The sequence below is a fragment of the Thermobia domestica genome, chromosome 4, assembly GCF_964235325.1.
Source record: "Thermobia domestica chromosome 4, izTheDome1.hap1.1, whole genome shotgun sequence".
Taxonomy (NCBI): domain Eukaryota; kingdom Metazoa; phylum Arthropoda; class Insecta; order Zygentoma; family Lepismatidae; genus Thermobia; species Thermobia domestica.
This window is the reverse complement of record NC_137457.1, coordinates 316,248,094-316,267,393: the sequence shown is the minus strand read 5'-3', so window position 1 is coordinate 316,267,393 and position 19,300 is coordinate 316,248,094. Positions and strand designations below refer to the sequence as shown.

Genomic DNA, 19,300 nt, shown 5'->3' with positions numbered 1-19,300 from the left:
ACTAAAGTACGGCATTTTCGATGTATTTTATCAATAGTGAACATTGAAACAAAACAATATTTAGAATTTTTCTTCGATTGCAATTACATAATAATAACAACTACAAAAAAATCACAAAATAAACATTTATAAACTTGTAAAAAAAAAAGTTGCTTTTGTAGTATAATCTTTTTGAGTAATGAATGGGGAATTTAGGTCTGAATATAATACGAATAATATACGGGAGTGAAACGTGATAACCCACAAATGTGTGTTCATCAAGATTTTTCAAACACTTACACTATTACGAACATTTTTTTGTTTTTTGGTTTAAACCAGTTGGTTTTTTTGAAAAAACCAGCTGGTTTAAACCTTGGTTTAAACCATGGTTTAAACCACCTTGGTTTAAACCAGCCAACCCTGGTAAGAACATTGGACGACATTACGCAAAAAAGGTGAAAAACTACTAAAACTTTCGAAATGTGGGTGTGGAGAAGAATGAAGAGAATTAGCTGGGTCGAGTGGAAAACGAATGAGAGGGTGCTAGAAATGGTGGTGGGGGAAATAACAATTTTAGATATTAAGAAGTGACTGGTTGGGATAGTGGAGTAGATCAGAAGGAACTGTATCATGAGGTATGTGCTAGAGGGTATGGTGGCAGGAAAGAGAGGGTTGGGACGAAGGAGACTAATTAATGGATTATATCAAAACAGAAAAATCATACGTGAAGACGGAGAGAGGTTAGCGGAAGGCCTGGGACATGGGAAATTCTCAGTTGCAGCAAATGATTTGCCAATAATGGCAGAATACTGATGATGATGATTAACAGTGCATTAGCAAGCAATAGTTTTTATTTTTGATTCTGGATAAAATTTCTAAAACGTGGCGGCATATCAAATGTAAGGATGAGAGTAATTCTAGTTCGTGACACACAGAGTTAACTGCTCCGATTTACTGTTGATTGCCGGAGTATTTAATGTACAGTACATGGCCATATTCAACTCACATAAAGTAAAATTATAAAGATTTGAAATGCGAGTGGATCTGTCAAAGAGCGAACGGACCCGTGTTTTCCTCAAAATACAATTCAGCCCAAGAGAGTGGTATAGTAGGGTAGAATCTTATATAAATTATAAACTTAAATATAACTTACTCTGTCCACATGTACTAGATGGCCGCAAAAAAAAGAAATTCCTTCAATTAATTAATAAAATTAATATAATGAGGTTAGCGCAATTAAGGTACTTTAATCTTTCCATTGTAGTAATGACAGATTATTAGTCCTACAAATATCACTTTCTTGCTTTAGGAATAATTGAAATAGTCACAGTAACATCATTTATATAATTTATGTCCACATAATCACATAAACATCCATATTATTTATATAATATCCTGCAAGCAATCCTACAACAACAATTAACTCTTAATTAATCTTCCGTTTTCAACGATTTATCTTAATCTGGTATTTTGTCGAAATAACCTTGATCAGCGTTGCCGCAACACATTATCCTTACTTCGAACTGTAACTTGAGATATATCTCTATCTACAGATGTATCCGTATCCATTAATCCTCGGTTGGTGCAGCTGAGCGTAAGACAAGATTCTGAGTAATTTTCTGGTGAAAGTTTTCCTGGTTTTTCGTAGAAAATTGTAGCGTACGTAATGTGTTTCCTTGTATACAGCTTTTATTGCATGTTATTACAATACTATATATTGGATCTGACCAATGCATATGTAACGTGGCGAGAGGAGGTGTCAGTTTTACATAATATTATGGACAAGAAAAAGTAAAAGTGCTTAATAACAGCTGCTGAAAACAATGTTTTCTACGTAAATAGATAAATATGTTGAATAAGGATTATAACATCGAAGATCCTTACGCTCCCCTCCACCCCCAATATATATATATATATATATATATATATATATATATATATATATATATATATATATATATATGGGTGGATCCAGGATATGATCAAGGGAGGGGATGAACCATATTTTGCAGTTTTATCCACTGTAAAAGCAGGATTGAAGCCCATTTTATCCAGTGTATATCTGGGCGTCAAGGGGGGCTATAGCCCCCCCTGGATCCGCCACTATATATATATATATATATATATATATATATATATATATATATATATATATATATATATATATATATATATATATATACAGCGGCGGCCGCTGAAGGGGAGCCAATGTGCCGTGGCACTACCACAAATAATACAAAAAAATAATATAAATAATATTTGCATCTTACTAAATAACAAACTTTTTAATTTTATGCACAATACTTTACTTGCAACGTCATCATTGCTCACGAGAAGCTGGTTTGAGTCGCGCTCAGAATTACTCGCACGCTAGCAATACATAGGCCTATGTCTACTCTGTGTTGTGCCAAGTTCTCTCGTGCTCTCCCGACTGTTCTAAAAATGGTTTGTGCGCATGCTCGTTAGTTGGCAAGCAGGAGGAAAGCACGGAGAAATAACTAGCGTTTTGTGCCACGATCAAAGGTGGCTCGAAGCGGGAGATTTGTTTCGTCTTATGTTTTGACGCTCTAGAAAAGGGGGCTTTGGTTTGGAGTCAAGTCGCCTGGAATTTTAACACGTGACTCCTGATTCACTTGTTCGTATTGCAGTGTTTCCAAACTAGTTACTTATTACATACAGTACCAATATGTAACATCTATATTTTACCCTCCCAAAGATCGATTTGGAATTTATTTCGTTATTGTGTTGTCAACTCAGGTATGCCCCCCTTCCTGATTGAAACATAAACGCATTGTGCTCCTGAGTGTTTGTGGTGTTGAATGTGGTGTGTATAGACCTATAATATATTTTTGAGAAGTTTTGATGCTGAGTATTTAAGTGTAGTGCTGTTTTCTTCTTTCTCTATATTTGTAACTATTTTCCGTGAAACTAGAACAATACATTACGATGAATGCGGCAAGTAATTTAGTGAAATATTCGTTTTCATCCCTATCATATAACGACAAACTAACTGGAAGCAGGAAATTTCAGAAAGCAAATCCTAATTTAAAATTGTGTGTTAAGCAAGTGATCCGTAATAAGGAAAGACTGCAATTTAACATGAACATATATTTGAAAAACAGTTCGAATTTGTGGTTGTGATGTAGCCAATCCTTTATTTTGTTTTCGTGTGTTGTTTGGGGGGGGGGGGTTCGCAAGCTGGACAAAATCTGCTTTATGTTTATAATAAGTTTACTGTAGGCACAAACAACTTCATTCTAAATAACTATCTCTCTCTCTCTCTCTCTCTCTCTCTCTCTCTATATATATATATATATATATATATATATATATAATGTGTGTGTGTGTGTGACTGTAATAAAATAATGTTATTCGTGCCTTTACATGTACTCTTTTTTACGGATATGCGCTTATTTATTGTGTACGTTTTGGCACTACCATATCATATGCTCACGAGCCGCCACTGTATATATATATATATATATATATATATATATATATATATATGGTGTATGGTTGCAATGGAAATTAGCTCCGTGGTATTGAACTTTTTCTTTTTGGATCAAAAGATCCAATATATTTCAATCCAACATATTCTTGTAGGCCTTTATATCTCGAGAACTACAGATAGTGTAGCCAAACTCAAACTATCAGCTAACTCAGTATGATGTGCTTATTCTGTAGAAAATACGAAAACAGGATTTAGGAGCCGTTCAAAAATTTTGTGGTCCCTGATCCTAAAACTAATTATTGGCCAAGATCGCTGTTATTTGATCCATTTTTGTTTTATAACTAGATATGTTCACATACTCCTATATTTTTCCATTCAAATTATAAGTAACACATCAGCAAGAAATTAAATAACTCAGTTTTACTGTAAACAAGGGAATTATACTATAAATATAGTAGTTACGTTACACTAAGCATGAAATTAATATTATACAGTGTTATGTGCTTTTACGTATCCTTTTATCATTCCATATCCCAGGTTGAAAGGACTGAAAAAGTTAGATGCTACAGTAGTTTCGTTCATTGACGTCAGGAGCACATAAACTTTGGTGGGGGGGAAAGACTACCGAGGGGACTGGAGTGTATGGAACACCCCGAGGAAGTGGAACTTTCGGGGCTCTTCCCCGGAAAATAATAATAAAAAAAAGGCTTCTTACATTGTATTTAAAGTATTTTTAATTTAAAACACAAACTAAAACTTTAAGAAAAATTTTCATTTTTACCTTTGATAGTTTTTTTTTTTTTTTTTTTTTTATGTGGTACTAAGAAAGCATATGCTTTTCAGTTTGTTTATTCAAACAGCAAAATTAAACCTTATTGTAATGTCCGGAGAAAAAAAAAACCCTGCGACATGAGCATGTGAAACGACGAAGTCTTTTGCTCCAAAATAAATGTGTTGGGGAGGACGCCGAGGTTTGTCTGGCGTGATTAGTGTCACTTAGACGTTATAGTGATTCCCTGTGCTTGTAGGCGTAGTTTCACAATAAACTTACATGCTCATGTTGCAGGTTTTTTGCTGCGGACTGTACAATTTTAGTTAAATGGCACCCAAGTGTATGCCAAAAATAAAATGATAAAAGGTAGTGTGTAAATACTCGTAAACAAAATTTTGAGAACAGGTTTTAGGCCTACAAGCTTACAACTAATGTAAATGATGCTCAACAATGTGTAGTTAAAAAATTAGTTGATTCTCATTTAAAAAAAAAAAAAAAAGTTTAACTAAAGTCGCTTTGCTGCTCGCTATCTGAAAAAAAAAAAAATGGTTTGTTACTTTACTCCACCTTTTAACTTCATACAGCCAAAAACTTACTGCCTTTTTCACTATTGTAAACGAAATTTTGTGCTACTTTTTTCATATCCAATTTGTCTAACATTGTTTAGTGAACGTCTGCTATATGGTTGAGACTTTTGGATCATAGTTGACCTAAGATAATTGAAATATTGTAGAGGATGAAAACCGTTTTACAAATATTGGGGTGGGGACACGTCGTTGGTGGAATTGACGCCCGTGGTTTCGTTTGAAACTTCTTTGGTAAACAAATAAATACGACAAAAGTACATAAAAAAAATAAATATAAGCTACACTTGATCCAGCAAGTTGGGAACTGAATGTGTTAACCTATGCATCGATAAAAAGAATGACTTTAAGAGTTAACCTTGTCGGAACATCATTAGCAACACAAATTCTTCCTGTTAGGTCAGCAACTAAATGGTAATTCCTTGCGCAAAATGCAGCTCACAAGAATTTAGTACAAATTGCCACTCAAGAACAGCAGCTGACATACATGTGCAAATAACTGTGTGAAAACAAACGGCATTCATTAAAAGATAACGCCGATATAGTGTCGTCACGAATACAATAGCTTTTTTTACCTTGTCTCAGTAGAAAGAAAATGAGTGAATTTGTCCATGAATTTTTATTCGCTCGTGCAGACAATGGAAAGAGAAACTGATTCAAGAATCAAGCTGGAATTATTCAGACATTATTTCAAGGGTATTTCGGCATCAGTTTCTTCTTATTAGTTTCATAATTTGTTAAAAAGGTAGTTACTAACTTGTAGAAATAGTGGTAATTTAAGTTTACTAGGCTTACTTTTAACGTCCCAGCTAAGCGAGACGAATGATTATCAGAGTGGGAGGAAACTGGAGTACCCTTAGGTAGCACATACACACTAGGAATGGACACAAAGATCCGGTTTTCGGAACTGGTTCCGGACCTGGATCCGAAAGCCCCCAAAGACCCGTAAAGGAGGCACAAAGTTCATCTTCAAAACACTGCAAAGACAATCATGCGCTTGTGCTTACCCACCCAGACCCGCTTGTGCCTCCAGAAAAAAAAAAATTGGTCCACCAGTGGGTGTTTAATCAAATGAGTTGGCCAGTTTGCCTGTTTAACCAATGAGTTTGCCAGTTACCCAGTTTTAGTGATGAGCAAATGCAAGACCAAGACCAAGACCCGGGTGGTCTTGGTCTTGGTCTTGGTCTTGCACATGCGGTCTTGGTCTTGGTCTTGCAGTGGAACCCTCGGTCTTGGTCTTGGTCTTGGTCTTGCACACCTAGTCTTGGTCTTGGTCTTGTTCTTGCACACCCAGTCTTGGTCTTGCTTGCAAGAGTCTTGCAAGTTTTGCTTTTAAGAAATCTATGATTTTCATAAGTAAATTTTACTCTGGATATAAGGGATAATAAATCCTACATTGCGTCAATAGTGAGGGAAATACAATGTATGTTTCTAAATGTAATATAGGACCTATTTTACCTTCGTGTAAGTGTGATGATACTGTACAACATAGGCGATGACCTTTACTTTTTTTTTCAATGGGTGATCACGCTTCACTACTTATAAGATAAATCACAACATTTCGTAATATTTTTATATGTTTTAACAGATCCAATACTCCACTGGTTCCCAAACTGGGGAGGCTATCCCTGACAGTGAGACGCATGAAAGAAAACCAAGACGGCACAGATTACTGAAATACCATAAATTGCAAAATTATTTTTACACTCTAAAGGCGTCAGATTTTTTTCTTCCCTACCACGATTAGCTCATCTTTGTATTGAACAATCTCCCAATTAAATATTGAAATTTTGTTTTACTGATTCTAATATGTACTGTATGGGGCAGAAATAAGAACATACGCAAAAACGATGAAACAGTTAGACTTTCGAAATGTGGGCATGGAGAAAAAAGGAGAGAATCAGCTGGGTTGAACGGAAAACAAATGCGAAGGTTTTAGAAATAGTAGCAGTAGGGGAGAAAAGAAGAATTTTAGATGTAATGAAGAGGAGGACATTGGTTGAGGAGGAACTGTATTATGAGGGACGTGCTAGAGGGAGGGGGCGAAGGAGATCGTAGTTGAAGAAAGATATTAAGACAGAAAATTGCTACTTTAAGACGAAGAGACTAGCGGAGGACCAGAGTCATCGAAGCTTCTCAGCTGCAGCAAGTGACCTGCCAATAATAGCAGAAAAGCTATTATTATGACGATGATGATATGTTTTGCAATATTGACCAAAAAAGAGAGAACAAATTAAAATAATAATAATTAAACCTCTTAATATTTTAGAATTTGAAATGAAATTAAATTTGTGAGTTTTACGTCCTACGATTATGCCGGCTAGGCTAAAGGAGACAGTGATGATGAAAAATGAATGAAAATGGTGGAAAGAAGAAAGTGGGAGGAAACGGGAGAACCTCGAGGAAACCCACGCACGAGGAGCTTTGTAGTCCACCACAAAGTTCACTTGGCGGGGGCTGGGATCGAACGCGGGACACCAAACACCAGAGCTGAACGCTCTACCACTGAGCCACCGCGGCCCCAATATTTTAGAATAATTTGAGTGAAAACTGAAAACGACTCAACTGTCTCTCTTTATATATATATATATATATATATATATATATATATATATATATATATATATATACTCAATTTATATAAATACTTTTGACCTACATTAGAAATACATAACAACAACATCAAACTTCAAGTTATTTGAAATAAGTACGAAATCACTCTCAGTTGTGAATATAGATTATTTATTGTTGTATAATGTTATATCGTTGAATCCTAGATATGCCGTATTCCTAAGGGGGTTATAAGTTATATTGATAAACAATTATTCAACGTATAAGCATCCACCTATGAAATCAAACTTGCGGTCACATGCGCTAAGTTTTTGTCAATGTCATGAAAATGTTATTTCAATATTAATTTTATAAGTACGCATTAAAAATTTCCAACGGATGCTTGAACCTCAGAGCCAAGGCCATACCCATGTAGTCGGCACCTATGGTGTACGGAATTGCCGATGTTCAATGCTACATTTCCCGTTAGTTTTGGAAGAAGAACACCATTCATATGTTTTTGAAATGAAGTTAAATATTTACTTTAACGTCCCACGATTATAACACTGAAGCTAAGGGAAACAGTGATGATGAGAAATGGTGGAATGAAGAAAGTACGAGGAAACGGGAAAACCCACGCACAGGGTGTTTGTTCACCAAAAAAGCTCACATAGCGCAAGCTGCGATCGAACCAGGGCCCCATGTACCAGAGGTGAACGCTCTGCCACTGAGCTACCGTGTCTATAACATGCTCTAGTTTATTTTTGCTTATCCACTTCTTATGGACACAACTATTCTTCATATGATTTTCCAAAATCCAATCATGGGCCGTCGTGAATGATCAAATAATGACCAAAGTAAATCAGACACTCAAGTTATTATAGCTTGTAACAATTCATAGAATTATGCTGTCGGATGTCTCGTGAACAACCGATTCAAAAAACGACATACTGTAGCTATATGTTACAGGAGCAGATCGACTCACATGGATTGCATACACTACTGGAAACACATTCACTCCGGCGGTATTTTTACTGGAGCCAGGAAGTTCACGTGAAAGATGTAATGATTTTTCCTCTTCCTTTTTACATCTATATATATAAAAGAGAACGCACAAATCCTTTGTGAACTCATCACGCTAATACGGCTGAACCAATTTCTTTCATTTTTGGGGGGTTATTAGGATTTGGACCCTAGATGGTTTTTATCATATCACTTTAATTTTTAATTACCAGTGTCTTGAGATAATTGACCATTCAAGTGTCCATACGTACAAATCCTTTGTTATTAGTTCATCATAGGTAAAAATAAACGTATTTATATGCAACCCGCATGAGCATGTGACTCGGCGGGTTAACATAAATGACAGGCGATATAATGTTAACATTTACTGCCACTTGAAAGCGAAAAAGTAAAAATTATCTAAGTAACAAAGTTTATTGCGTTCCGGGGTGACCGCAGCGAAGCGGGGCGGGTTAACATAAATGACAGGCGATATAATGTTAACATTTACTGCAATCTACTATGGTTTTTATCATATCACTTGAAAGCGAAAAAGTAAAAATTATCTAAGTAACAAAGTTTATTGCGTTCCGGGGTGACCGCAGCGAAGCGGGGTGAACGCTGCTAGTTCTATAAAAAAATCAAGTAGTGTTGGTACTTGTGCAAGACTCTTGCGCAAGAGTCTTGGTCTTGGTCTTGGTCTTGCAGGTATGGTCTTGGTCTTGGTCTTGGTCTTGCACCCCTTGGTCTTGGTCTTGGTCTTGCATCGGGATTCCTGGTCTTGGTCTTGGTCTTGGTCTTGCATGCAAGACTCTTGCAAAAACTGCAAGACCAAGACTCTTGCGCTCATCACTACCCAGTTTATTTAGCCAAATGAAACAAGCGGCCGCCGCCTGGGCGCCTGCCTGTCGCTTTCACCATTTCATCTAGCACACTGTTCACAGTCTGCCAGCAGCTCGGATTTAGCGTAGGGATGATCACAGTTTCGGTTCCGCGAGGAACCGGATCTTGGAGATCCGGTTTTCAAAACCGGTTCTAGACCTGGATGCGAAAAACCGGTTGTGGAACCGGTTCAGACTCGAAAACCGGCTCCACCAGGAACCGGTTCTGGCCATACCTAATACACACGCAGTTTTATCTCAAGTTATACCGCTGAGCCACCGTTGCATCGTTCTGTAGGGTAAAGGAAATGGACGAAAGAGTTAATGGAATGATAATGTTGAAGGTAACGGGATAACTCGTGGATACGATCTTGTTCAGAAACTCGAATGAAGACTTGGGGCCGCGGTGGCTCAGTGGTAGAGCGTTCACCTCTGGTGCTTGGGGTCCCGGGTTCGATCCCAGCCCCCGCCAAGTGAACTTTGTGGTGGACAAACACCGTGTGCGTGGGTTTTCACGGGGTTCTCCCGTTTCCTCCCACTTTCTTCATTCCACCATTTCATTCATTACTCATCACAGTCTCCTTTAGCCTAACCGGCATAACCGTGGGACGTAAAACTCACAATTTCATTCATTTTCGAAGGAAGACTTGGAATCGAACCACGGACTCCTTAGACCAAAGGTGACCGCTTTACCACTGAGCCAACGTTCTCGCCACGTAGAAGTAATCTTTCTGCATTTAGTTGAATTTACTGGTTAAGGTCGAAACTCTTGAAGTGCGTTACAAAAACTTTTTAATGCGGATGTAAAGAAAAACCAGTATCATCATTATTATCATAGATATTCTGCCATTATTGCCATGTCACTTACTGCAACTGAGAAGCTTCCATGCTCCACGGTCTTTCGCTAACCGCTTGGTCTTCACGTACGACTTCTGTTTTGATATCTTGCATTAATTGTCTCCTTCGCCCTCTTCTTTTCTTTCGTGCCACCATAACCTCTAGCACGTTCCTAATGACATAGTTCCTTCTTTGCCAATGTGTCAACCAATTTCTTTTCCTCTTTTAAATAATATTTAAAATGGGTCTTTCTTCCCCCCCTCTTCTAACACCCATTTCATTTGTTTTCCTGTCCCGGGTTCGATCCCAGCCTCCGCCAAGTGAACTTTGTGGTGGACAAACACCGTGCTCGTGCGTTTTCTCGGGGTTCTCCCGTTTCCTCCCACTTTCTTCATTCCACCATTTCACTCATCTCTCATCATCACCGTCTCCTTTAGCCTAACCGGCATAACCGTGGGACGTAAAACTCAAAGATTTCATTTTTTTTTTCATTTGTTTTCCGCTCGACCCAATAAATCGTCTCCCATTTTTCTCCACACACTCATTTCAAAAGCTTTCAGTCGTTTTTCATAATTTTTGCGTGATGTCCATGTTTCTAATCCACACAGTGCACTTCTCCACACCCATTTTGTCTCTTTTTCTCAACTCTTTAGGTCCCACAAAACACTTTTCTTCCTCCTAAAGGCTTCTTTCGCCATTCCTATCCTTCCTTTTATTTCACGTTTACATTTCATATAATCACTAATAATACTACCCAGGTATCGAATACTAGTCACCTGTTCTATTTTCTCCCCTCATCCTTCTATATTTGACACCGACCCCTTAGTTCCAATCACCATGTGTAGTTAAGTTTTTATTTTTGAGTAATATAATGAACCACATTCAACCTTAATTAATTTCCGGAACTCATGCTCGGATGACCGTGAAGCCTCACAATTAAAAGCTGAATGTATGTATGTAGGTATGTTTGTTCGCGATATAAATCCATCCCATCGAATTGTTTCAAATGAACTTTGGAACATATTACCTCCTAAGATGTGGGCTTATAGGCCTATAATGTGTTTTTGACTAAAATTTCCTAGGGAGGGAGATAGAAAATTTATCCCAGAGTATCTAAGGAGACTGTCAAGTTAGGGAGTTTTAACTCCCTACAGAAATTCCTTATTCAAAACAATTGGGACACGTGCTCCAGCGCTTTTTAAAATTCCGCTACTAGGAGAAATATACAGTCAGCAACAAAAGTTCTTTCTGTTTAATGAAATTAGTTTCGTAAACTCCTTCTGAATGGAAGGACAATTTGAGTACAGTTTTCAGTAAGTTAAAAAGATTATAATATAATCTGTACGTTCCAGCCTTGAAACTCCCAAAATAAATTTTACCAAACGGAAAGAATTTTTGTCGCTGACTGTATGTATGCAATTTTATGGCGATACTGAGGAAACTGTTGAACCATTTAAAATTAATTTTCGAGCACAACAGATTTCCTTGAGATTTTTACCATTATGCTTTCGTTGAGATGCGTATGGAAATGAGAGGGGGACGGAATTTTTATTTATTTATTTTTTGCAATGAATAACTGCTGTACCGTTTGAAATTTTTGAACATAATTAACACTTGGGTCGAGCTGAGATTTTTAAATTTTGATTCAAATAAGTTTCCTAGTTGGGAGAAAGGGGTTCGAATATCTGTCAAATATATTCCATAAACTTATTCTGTCCGTGCGAAGAACGGGTATTGAAGCTACTTTACACTAAATGTGAAGTTTAAGCGTGAAGTACCAACTGGTTAACAACTAATTAGTTAATTTCCTGTTAGTATCGAAGCAGCTTTCGTGAAAAGATGTTGCTATAAAATCTTGATACCTATCTCCGTTAGAATGACTGTTTTCTGAATCATCGATAAATTCGAATTTTTTTATTGTTACGAAGTGAAACACGAGCGTGGTATTGAACCGCTTTCGAAACTACAAACAGAAAACAAAAAGCCGACTTTGCATGTGAGTCACAAATATCGTGCTTATGCTGATTTCAGCAGCAGCATGGCTTGAGTCATAGTCAGTTGATGACGACAAATGTTCGTGTCATTCTGATTACAGTTAAATGGAGCATGAACTAATGAAAGTAAAGATTGGCAAATGGTCTAAAGTTTTCTTCCAAGTAGAGTTGAGGAAATGATAAATAATTTCCCACATCTATAATATCTAAATATAATCTTAAGTAATGAGTAGCGACTGCATATTGGGTACAATGTCTCAATTCATTTACCAGCTGAAGCAACTTAAAGTTAGTGAAGCTTACAAATAATATCAATTTGTATTCGCTTGACAAACTGAATTCCTCTTTCGTCACAATAATATTCCCTCTTTATTTGAAATACCGAAGATCATGTTAGTTACATGCGAACTTAAAAGCAGTGGGCACGGTACAAGCGCGCACCTACAAAGTTTTGTTAAGGGCGCCGATCCTCGGGGAGCCCGGGCCCCCCAAAGCTCATGTGGGCCCCCATGTATTTTTATGAATATGTATTTTTTATTGTTATATGTATTGTTGTAGGCCTATGTATTTTTTTATGAATGCCCCCCCCCAAAGTTAGACAAATCGGCGTCGTTGTCCGATACTACAAGCCACATCTATGTGGTATCAAATGGGTAGGCGGCATGTTTTATTAACCCTAGATTACAAAGCCTCATTTTTTGTCACGTCGTCACAAAGCCTTCGTAATTTTTACGACGCAGTGGTTTCTTATATATATCTACTTGATTTTTGTATATTTTTAAAATTTAAAAATTATCTAGGATTCAGTTGTATGTCTATATCACAAATATAAATAACTTGTTTGTTTACGTCCAGTGCGGGGAAGATAAAAAAAAAAGATATTTTCGCCACATGTGTATTTGGAAATTAAAATAATATGATGCCTGGGGATGGGGGAGGAAAAATTGAATATGAACTTTTCTTTACTTTCTAACTATATTTTGTAAACTAGAATATATAAGGTAAAATAAAAAAATATTAAACTTTAGTATCGAGCAAGAAAACATGTTTAGGTGGAACCGGAAATATTGTGAGGTTTTAACACTGAAAAACAGAAAATTTTAAATATTTCACAGTAAAAGTTGTTTTTTTTTTTTTTCAGTTTGATTATAATGTTCATATAAAAATGTTCACATAATATTGTTCAAATAACGCTGTTCCGACCATGAGCGTTTGCATATCTTTAGTCTCTATCGCAGTTTACACAGCACATTGCTCTTATGTTCCCCACAAATTGCATTGTGACAATGGTTGCAGTAATTGGTAGTCATTCTTCTCTTGGCAGAAGGACAAAAGGAACAGACTTTCTTTGCACCTGCAGGGCAGCGACCATTCGCATTTACAGGTATTCCCAGATTCTCGGAGATCATAGTACGTAAGTTTCTCTGCAGTGACGGTGTTTGCAAGCGAGTTTACATATGTGGAGTTGTTAGTTCCATGCACAGTTCTTTCATGAAGATCTTGCGTTATTTGTGTGTTATGGAAGAACAATAATGTACTGGTCATCAGCAGGGGGTGCGTCAGCGGCGGATGGTACAGAGTCAAGAGTTGCGGACGTGGATGTTGAGAAAGAGGGCGTAACATTAGATAATGGGACAGAAAAGGGGCAATACACAGTTTCTCCCCGTTTTCTTTTCATTCCTGAAAGTGATCCTTCAGCAGATGACTCTTTAGAATCCAATGCACTTTCACTACCATCTAATGTATAATCAGGGTCGGCGACTGTGTTATCCATGTCTTCTACTTCGTCATCTTCTACTTCATCTTCCTCCCCTTCATCACTTTCAACAAATAAGGCTTGATGTCGTTGTCATCATAATCTGACAAATCCTCATTCAATAACTGTCTTATGCGGTCTATTTCCCGCTCTTCTGCATCTACCATAACACTGACAATATATATCAACCCAAAGAGCCACCAATATGTACACACTACAATTAGAACAACTTGTAGATTAAAATTCTAACGTAAAATAAAAAAGTAACGTAATCACAAAGCCTTCGTAAATTTTACGACGCACTGCTGAAATGAGACACATACATCCGATCTACGTGACTACCAAACTAGAAATGACGTCTATCGGCTACGGTAGGAAGGTACTGGGGAAATGGTAATGCTCGGAAATGTGGTTTTCAAGTTCTATCGTTTTTGCAAATGGCGCGTCGTAAAATTTACGAAGGCTTTGTAATCTAGGGTTAAGATTTTGACTCGACGTACCTGTTATCTAAATGTTGAAATACAGTGATGTTATATTGCTAAAAGATTGAGGAGTATTTCAAACCCTCGTAAGATCCTCCCCAACATCAGACAACCCCTCGATCAGTACATGCTCAAAGCACGACATTTATATGAATTAAAACAAGATAGCACACATACGAAAGAAACTATTCAATATTGTCCATCAAAATATAAACTAGATGAATTTCTTTAAAGAAATCTCATTTTAAAAACAAAAGGTAGGAGAAAGATAATGTCGGTGTTGTCAACTTAGATATTATTTCTACGTAAGAAATATATATATATATTTTTTTACGTGCAAAGCTATTCGTTATTTACTGTGTATAAAATAGGAATGGGCAAAATCAAGTAAAACCGAAACTCGAAAAACCGACATTTCGGTTTTCTCCAAAACCGGTTCGGTTTTTTCACCGAAACTGGTTTCGGTGAAAACTGTTTTGAGAAACACACAAAACTATTTGTGGAAACGGAATTGGTTTCTGGAGAACACAGCACTATTCTGGTCAGAAATAAAACCGGTTTTGGAGAAAAACAGGTTTTGAAAATTCTCAAACCGGTTTCGGGTTTTCTAAAAACCGGAAACCGAACACCGGTTTTGTACCCACCAGTAGTATAAAAGTGGATTTATTGAAGGTATTTAGTATGTATTCTCCCGTGACGGTATTTTTAATCACAAAAAAAAAAAAAAAAGGCGGTATGCCTTCATCACTGTAAAAACAGAAGTGGTATGGCATACCGTTTCACTTCGACCACTGGTTAGAAGATTCTTGCTAATCGGTCCTCTCAGTAATCGTTTCCCCCACCATCTGGCGCCTGCTGCATAACGTTGCAACAATCTATTAACGATTGTATTTGTTTATACTGTAGTAGTAGAAAAATACATACAGTACAATTGTGGCTTCCGTTTATTGTTGCGTATGAAGTGATTGCGTGATAATGCATGACGCCGTTAAGCATCTTCATTGCTTCAACTGAAAATGTGGAACATGTTTCATAGCAAGTGATAATCTACATATAATCTCAAGCATTAAGTTTCATTATTTTTCTGTGATAATATATGTAACCTTATATTAGTAAAGTGTTAGTATTGTATGTATTAAATTCAGTTTTAGACATATTCAATAATTCGGTACTTTCGCTAATCTAGCACATCTCTATACAAGAAATCGCCGGATTAGCAAGACTAGTGCAGTGGTTCTCAAACTTACTGTTACCGCGACCCACATTAAGTAATAAAAATATTTTGTGGCCCACCTACTTTTATCCAAATACACATTAACATTCTACGTAATGGTGGCGTATTTGAAAGCAATTACATTTTGTAAATTATGTCTTAAATTCCAGTTCGTTCAATAACAGTCCATATGAGTGAGTAACATGATATTTATTGGAAGATGTTGTGAACGCTTGGATATCAATCAGTGACGAACGAGCAAGTGTAATGGAAATTTCTCTCGATAACTGTATCATACGAGATTGTACGCATGCGCCGAAAGGGCTAAAGTGTTCCCATAAAATGGTAACACAGAACTAAAACTACTTCCGACGGAATGCCATACCCCGTGACAAATTTTGATTCCCTCACTCTCTTTTCATTATTATCCAGCATCTCTACTGAGTGTATAACAGAGCAGAGATCTGAGTAACCACATACTTTTTACCTCATTAAGAAGCGCTTCTAGTTTTCATTTTTTTAAATAGTACTTTACAATATATTTTTTGCATCAAAATAAAATTTTCATAAAAACTGGAAAAAGTTATTTCGACCCACTAAAAAATGTTCTGCGACCCACACTTCGAGAAACACTGCACTAGTGTATTCTGTACCCGAAAAGATAATAAGTAATTATAAAATACTTCCTCCTATATTTTCAGAAAAAAAGTAGATTGTTTTTATAAGAGAAAGAATACAGATGAAGTGTAAGATCAGTTTTCATGCTACATCAATCATTTCTCTGTTAAACAGTTATAGTTTTATTGAGGAAGTGTACAAATGTATGTTAAGTTAGGAAGGTTTTCTGAGGTACGGACACTGTTGACCTATCCTTCCCCGTGGATACGCCCCTGACACGGTGGCTCAGTGATAGATCGCTCAGTTCTGGTGCAAGGAGTCCGTGCTGAAATTAAGATAGGGGCCGCGGTGGCTCAGTGGCAGAGCTTTCACGGGGTACCGGGTTCAATCTCCGCTCCCGCCAAGCGAACTTTGTGGTGGCCAAACATTGTGTACGTGGATTTCCTCGGGGTTGTTCTGCTTTCTTCATTCCACTATTTAATTTATTTCTCATCATCACAGTCTCCTTTAGCCTAGCCGGTATAACCGTGGGACGTAAAGTTAGATTTCATTTCATTTTTTTAAAATTAAGACATTTAATCGATAAAAATGATTACACTTGTTTTGTTTACTTCACTCGTAAGAGTACAAGGCTGCTTTAAAGGGGGAGGGGCTGACCAAAATTCTGTGAACAAAGCTGTAGAATTGCTACATGAAAATGAACGAGTTGGCTTGACATGGGAGACCCGTTCGGTTCCCGGCGGAGTTCATGTAGTTCGGATTTCACTTTAATCAGTAGGTCCTGTCTCACACAGCCTCGCTGCTGAAAGGGACACGTTAAACTCAAAATCAACTCAACTGAACGAGTTAGCTGGAGATCATGGTGCATGGATTGGAAGCGTATCAGTTAGAACGGTAGTATAATGCTAACCAAGAAATTAGAAAATAAAAATGAGTAGGAGGGTTTTTGTGTATTTATTTTTTCATGTTAAATTTCCATTTTGTTTTTTGTTGAGATGTCTGCTGCCCGGCATTTTTTTTCCCAATATAATTCGTGCTTTTAAATAGCAAGATGCTTCGTCACACAGCTTGTTCTATAATATCCTGTAAGCAAGCAAGAAAGAAAAAAGACTGTCTTTACAAGGTAAACTGGACAGGTATTTGTTTCCTTTCTTGTTTTCGAAAAAAAATAAATGGTAAGAAATCAGGATATATACAAGTGTGTAGATTTAACGGGGTTAGTTTTTAGTTCAACTGCACACCGATATTGTATGTCCTCTTAATGTTGAACGGGAAAAAAAATAGCATTACAGCGATAGAACTTTCGTTTTCCACTCATAAACCTGTTACTCGCAGATTTTTTTTTTTTCTTTCAGGTTACGTTTCATCATAATTTGTCCCCTTTTTAACGTTGACAGACGAGGTTATGATATGGTCTAAACCAACGTTTCTAAACTTATTTTCTTGTGGGGCACACCAAAGTAAGTTTCAAACTTTCCCGACACCCTTGCGCCCTGTGTGTGTGTGTGTGTGTGTGTGTTTTTTTTTTAATTATGAAACAACTATGAGATGCAAAGTGTGAGAGAGAAATCGATTGATGATGATAAATTTTTATTTTCCTCCAAAGATAATTTGTTTGCAGATCTTACTGTTAGAAGACATTTAAAATCTCACGATACACCTGACATATATTCGCGACACTGCTGTTGAGAAACGCTGCTCTAAACCACATTTGCTGTGAAGATTATCTCTGGATGTCATTTGGCAACCGAATAACCGTGCCTAAGTATTAATGTCATTTAGAAATGTACATACAACTTACTTGCAAGGGCGCAGTAGCTCAGTGGTTGAGCACTTATCTCTGGTGGGTGGGTTTTCTCTGGGCACTTCCGTTTCCCCCCACACTATCATTCTACTAATTCTTGCATCATTTATCATAATCATCCGTGTCCCTTAGCATAATGGGCGTAAACGTGGGACGTTAAACTAAAAGATTTCACTTTTACTCACATGCACCGCTGCTGTTTATCAAATCTATTATTATACTTTCGTGAGAGCATTCAAAGAGTTTTAGTTCGTTTGCTAGAATTAATTTGAACACTACCTATTCACTGCTCAAAATGAGTCCATACATTGAGGCCTAATCCCTGCGAAATTAAAAATACCGCTAATTTTACAGTAATTATGTGATATCTTCAAATAGATAAAAAAAAAAAAAAAGATAATTGAAATGTGGAACAGGAGCACCCTAGACAATATTATTTTGCATGAGGTACCGTTATCACGAGTCACCTAGTAGCTTTCAGTTTGCAGTAATTTATAAACGCGAAAATAAATGCCGATTTTCCAAATGGTTCGAAATTGAAAGCAGATAAGAGAGCCGTGATAACTCTCATGTAAAATAATAATGTCTAGCGAGTTCTTGTTCCACTTTTCGATTATCTTCTATCTATTTGAAGATATCACATAGGCTAATTACTGAAAAATTAGCGGTATTTTAATTTCGCCGTAATCGGTCCCTCTTTACTTTTACTCGTATACTAAATCCGTTCTTGTTCCACGTCTAGGTTGCCCTAAACGGTAGAGCGTTTACCGCAAGTGTAGTGTTAGACTTGCTATCCCATGCAACATTACCAATCGTAGTATAATAATAATAATAATAATAATAATAATAATAATAATAATAATATTTACGTACCACATTTGAATCCTGTAAGTTACATGCAGATGATTAATGAAGATAAAATGGTGTGAGAGTTAGTGAAATGTGAATATGGGAGCACGCACACGGCGTTGTCGTTTATGAAATGAATTGGCGTTGGATCGAGATACGTATCGACACCGGAAAGCAGAAAGGTGCTTAGCGCCAAACAGCAAATTTCTCAGGAGAGCATAAAACGAATGAAATACTAATTACTTCCGATTCTTTCATTCTTCTATAAAAGTCAGGTTTCACTGCAGACCTTTCATATCGTCTCCTGTGACATGTCTTCTTTCTGCCAACATTAAACATGAAAAAGGAAGTTAGGATATGCACTTTGTTGGAAATCAAGGAAAATGGCGCTTAGCACCTTTCTGCTTTCCGGGGGCGAATTATCTTCTCGCATTAGAGGTGAATACGATACCACTGATCCACTGAGCGCGTGGGTTTTCTTGGGGTTCTGAGATATCCTCCCATTTTCATCTGCCATTGTCACCCATC

General features: G+C 37.1%; 1 protein-coding gene across 7 annotated transcripts in view; it reads left to right on the top strand.

The window, feature by feature from the left end:
* Npc1a (Niemann-Pick type C-1a) overlaps positions 1-19,300 on the top strand; it is a 278,261-nt gene that overhangs the window by 44,012 nt on the left and 214,949 nt on the right. The gene's annotated exons all lie outside the window — the stretch shown is intronic.